Genomic DNA, 5,415 nt, shown 5'->3' on the forward strand with positions numbered 1-5,415 from the left:
GTTTCTGGATGTAGGTTTAGTTTTGTTATCCATTTAGATCTGATCTTAGTGTATGGTGAGAGATGTGGATCCATCTTTTTCTTTCTGCAGGCTATTAACCAGTTGTCCCAACAGCATTTATTGAACAGACCTTCCCATTTGCCTGGATTGTCGTTTGTCTTTTTGTCAAAGATTACTTGGCTGTACCTGTTTGGGCTCCCTTCTGGTGTTTCTATTCTGCTCCATTGATCTTCCTCTCTTTGTGCCAGTACCAGGCTGTTTTGATAACCACTGCCCTATAGTATGTCCAGAGGTCCAGAACTGTGATTCCCCCTGCTAACTTCCTGTTCTTCAGGATGGTTCTAGCTATCCGTGGTTTTTTTGTGTTTCCAGATGAACCTTTGGATCATTGTTTCCAGTTCCATGAAGAATGTTTTGGGCAATTTGATTGGGATTGCGTTGAATGTATATATTGCTTTTGGCAGTATAGACATTTTAATGATATTGATTTTACCTATCCAGGAGCATGAGATATTACTCCATCTTTTGAGGTCTTGTTCAATTTGTTTTTTAAGTAGTTTGTAGTTTTATTCAAATAAGTCTCCTACATTTTTGGTTACATTTATTCCCAGATATTTCATACTTTTCTCAGTTGTTTTGAATGGTATCTTGCTGGTTAAATCTTTTTCCAACTTGGGGCTGTTCGCATACACTATGGCTGTTGATTTTTGTTCATTAATTTTGTACCCTGCCACTCTACCAAACTCTCGTACAAGTTCTAGCAGTCTCTGTATTGAGTCTCTTGGCTCTTCTACATAAAGAATCATATCATCTGCGTATAGTGAGAGTTTGACTTCTTCGTTTCCCATTTGGATTCCTCTGATTTCTTTTTCTTGTCTTATGGCCTCAGCGAGTACCTCTAGGACTATGTTGAATAGTAGTGGAGAAAGTGGACATCCCTGTCTTGTTCCAGATCTCAGTGGGAAGGGTTCCAGTTTTTCTCCATTCAGTATGATGCTGGCATTGGGTTTTTCATATATTGCTTTGATTATGTTGTGGATTTTTCCATCTATGCCTACCTTGGTTAGGGTTTTTAGTAGGAAGTGGTGTTGGATTTTGTCGAAAGCTTTTTCTGCATCTATTGATACTATCATGTGATTCTTGTTTTTCAGTTTTTGGATGTGGTGTATCACATTTATGGATTTCCGAATGTTGAACCATCCCTGCATTCCAGGGATGAATCCTACTTGATCTGGATGAATGATCTGTCTGATGTGTTTTTGAATTCTGTTGGCTAGGATTTTGTTGAGAATCTTAGCATCAATGTTCATCAGAGAGATAGGTCTGTAGTTTTCCTTCTCTGTTAGTTCTCTGTCTGGTTTTGGGATTAAGGTAATGTTGGCTTCATAGAATGAGTTTGGGAGGGTTGCCTCTTTTTCTATTGTTTTGAAGAGTTTGTAGAGGATTGGGGTCAGTTCTGTTCGGAATGTTTTGTAGAATTCTGTAGTGAAGCCGTCTGGGCCTGATCTTTTCTTTGTTGGGAGGTCTTTAATCACTGATTCAATCTCTGCTTCAGTTATGGGTTTGTTCAGGTCGTTTGTTGTCTCTGGGCTAAGTTTTGGCAGGTGGTAGAAGTCTAAGAACTTTTCCATTTCTTGGTGATCTTCTGATTTGTTGGCGTACAGTGCTTTGTAGTAATTTCTAATTATGTCCTTAATGCATGCGGTGTCTGTTGTTATGTTGCCTTTTTCATCTTTGATGCTGTTAATTCTTGCCTTCTCTTGTTTTTTCTTTGTCATTCGGGCCAGTGGGGTGTCTATCTTGTTTATCTTCTCAAAAAACCAGCTTTTTGATTCATTGATTTTGTGTATCTTTTTTTAAATTTCTATCTGATTAATTTCCTCCCTTGTTTTGATGATTTCTTGTTTCCTATTGTGTGTGGGGCTCTTCTGCTGCTGTTTATCCAATTCCTGGAGGTGTGTGTTTAGTTCCTGTATTTGACGCCTCTCTTGGGCCTTGACATGAGCTCCAATTGTGATGAGTTTACCCCGTAGCACTGCTTTGGCAGTGTCCCACAAATTTTGGAATGTTGTGTCAGAGTTTTCATTGGTTTCCATAAATTTTTTGATCTCATCTTTAATTTCTTCTCTGATCCATTGTTCATTTAATAGCATACTGTGCAGCCTCCAAGAGTTTCTGTATTTCCTGGGGCATTTTGAATTGCTGATTTCCAGCTTCATTCCGTGGTGGTCTGAGAGGGTACATGGTATGATTCCTATCTTTTTGAAGTTATTTAGGTTTGCTTTGTGTCCAATCATGTGGTCGATCCTGGAGAAGGTGCCATGCACTGCTGAAAAAAATGTATAATCTGTGGCCTTAAGATAAAAAATTCTATAAATATCTATCAGTGTCCAGTTGTTGTATTGTTTGTATGAGCTCTGTTGTTTCTTTGTTGAGTTTTTGTTTTGTTGATCTGTCTATTGTTGTTAGCGGGATGTTAAGATCACCCACTATTATTGTGTGCATATCTATGTCTCCCCTTAAGTCCGTGAGTAATTGCTTCACGTAGCTAGGTGCGTTTGAATTTGGTGCATATATGTTCACAATGGTAATTACTTCCTGATGTATCAGTCCCTTCACCAATATATAATGTCCTTCCCTGTCCTTTTTGATGTATGTCAGATTGAAGTCCACATCATCTGAAATTAAGACAGCTACCCCAGCCTTTTTTCTCATCCATTGGCGTGAAATATCTGTTTCCAACCTTTCACTTTCAGTTTCTTAGAATCTCTTCTGGTTAGATGTGTCTCTTGTAGGCAACAGATAGTTGGGTGCTGTTTGATAATCCATTCTGTTAATCTAAGCCTTTTGATTGGTGAGTTCAGGCCATTTGTGTTAAGAGTTAAAATTGAGAGGTTGTGATTTTGCCCTGCCATACTTATTTTTGTGGGTGTTGATATCTGTGTTATTGCCCTTCCTTGTGTGGACTTTAGTTGGGAGACCTTCCTGTTTGCCATCTTTGCTTATGATTCACCTCCTTTTTTTCAGGATTTAGTGCATTTCTAAGGAGATTTTGTACAGCTGGTTTTGTGCTGGCATATTCTTCTAATTTCTCCCTGCTATGGAAGTATCTGATTTCCTTCTCAAATACGAATGAGATCTTTGCTGGGTGCAATAGTCTTGGTTGACAGTTGTTCTGATTCAGGATTTCTAAGATCTTTGTCCATTGTCTTCTTCCTTGTAAGGTCTCTTCAGAGAAGTCAGCAGTGATCCTGATTGGTTTTCCCCGGTATGTGATCTTTTCTCTGCTTCGTACTTGTCTCAGTATTCTTTCTTTGTCTTCGTTGAAGTGGAACTTGAGCACCATATGTCTGGGTGAAGATCGCTTTGGGTCATATCTGCTGGGAATCTTCTGACCATCCTGGATTTGGGCTGGGTTCATGTTCCAAGTGTTTTGGAAGTTTTCCTGTATAATTTCGTCGAGCACCATTTGCATTCCTGACTCTTTTCTGCTCCTTCAGGAAGGCCAATAATCCTAATATTCGATATTCTGAGGTTGTCTTTCATTTCTTGTATGGTCTTATTGGCTTTGTTCAGACTTGTCTCCAGCTGTTTAATGAACTGGGTATGTTCGTTTTGTGTGTCTTCCATTTCAGAGATCCTCTCTTCTGCTGTATTTGTTCTGTTGGTTAGGCTCTCAATTTTGTGCTCTAAGTCAAGGATTTTACTTTTCATTTGTTATATTTCTGTGACTATTTGGTTCTTGAATTCCTTGAAGACCTCCCAATTCTTCTCATTGTCTCTGACAGATTTTACCATTATTTTTTTGAATTCCTTGTCTGGTAGATCTTCTATGTCTTCATCTCGCATCTCCGAAATAGACATTGGCTTTTGATCCTTTATTGGTGGGGTGTTGGCTCTCTCATCTGGATCATTATCTTTTCTGGTATTTCTTCCCATTGTGTTAGTGTTTCTTTTTTGAGAGACCTAGGCACCAGTGTGCTGAGGGTCTCCAAGCACTATCCCGTTGAGATCGGAGTGTGCAGGCGTGGAGTAGCAGGGTGTGGGAATTTTCAAGGCACTTTTGGTGCGTCTCCAGAACACTGGACCTCAGGGTGCCACTTCCAGGGCCCAGCGGATTCAAAGCGCACTCTCAGCTCGTCCCCTACAGTTATGCTACCACAGGGCGTGGGGGAGTGAAGACACTTTCTGTGCGCACCCCCTGTGCTCGGGATCACAGGGCTCGGAGGATTCTAGGTGCTTTCTTGGTTGTCCCCAGTGCCAGGGACTGTAAGTCATGGAGGTTCCAGGTGCTCTCTGGAAACCCCTCCTGCACGCGGGTCTGTAGTGCCCTCCTGGTGCGTCTCCCAAGCACGGGACTATAGGGCGTGGGGTGTTCCAGGTGCTCTCTGGAAGTGCCTCCTGCTCAGGCCCGCCCACCCCACGCTTGCAGGGGACCGACCGCCCCAGCGCTAACACGGGACTGCCCAGCCCAGAGGCGAGCTCGGGTTCCTGTGGGATAGCACCGTCCAGCTGAGTGCCAGACCGCAAAGGCACGGGGGAGTATTCAGTGTGCCTTTTGCCTTTCTCCTCAGCACACAGGACCACTGTGCGTCACCTCCCAGACACAGTTTTGGCAGTTTCAAGGCATTCACCCTGTGTCCCTAGACGCTGGAGTCTCGGGGAGGAGGGGCGGGGAGATGAGCACCAAGGGTGTTCAGGCTCTGTGCATGCCCCTGGGGGGCCAACTCCTGGAGCCTCCAACCCACCACTGTCCTCACCCAACTCACTCAAATCTCAGGTTCTTGCAGTCTGCCTCTTCCTCTGGTGGGAACCCTCGCCGCGGGTGTGTCTCCTGGCGACTGCATCCGGTGCAGGTCCTGGCGGGTCCCGATGGGACCTGGAGACTGCGGCGGATGCAGGTGGGTGCAGGTCCTGGCGGGGCTTGGCGACTAGGGTGGGAGGATGCCAACAGGTCCTGATGACTTCAGGTCCTGATGTCTGCAGCGGGTGCAGGTCCTGGCGGGTCCTGGCGACTAGGGCGGGCAGGTGCCAGCGGGTCCTGATCACTGCTGGTCCTCACGGCCACAGCATCTGTGGGTCCTGAGGTCTGCGGGTCGACTGTGGCTCTCAGCGGCTACACTCAAAGGTGACTCAGCAGGTCAGGAGCGGAAAGCCGTCTTCCCTGCCCTTTGTTTTGTTTTTCCCTGGTTGCTCTTCCGGGTTGTGTGGATTTTTTTGGCTCCACACTGTCCAGGGAACTTCACGTTCTTCTCCCTGTAGCTCTGTGCTGCTCCACCTACGCTTTTGTCACGTTCTAGCCCTCTCTGTCTGTGAGCTCCCTCACAGTCTTCCTCCTATGTTGGCCATCTTGCGAGTCTCAAAATAAATAAATCTTAAAAAAAAAATCACCCTCACTTCAGCAAACTTTCAAAC

Source organism: Ochotona princeps, chromosome 11 (genome assembly GCF_030435755.1).
Source record: "Ochotona princeps isolate mOchPri1 chromosome 11, mOchPri1.hap1, whole genome shotgun sequence".
NCBI classification, from domain to species: Eukaryota; Metazoa; Chordata; class Mammalia; order Lagomorpha; family Ochotonidae; genus Ochotona; species Ochotona princeps.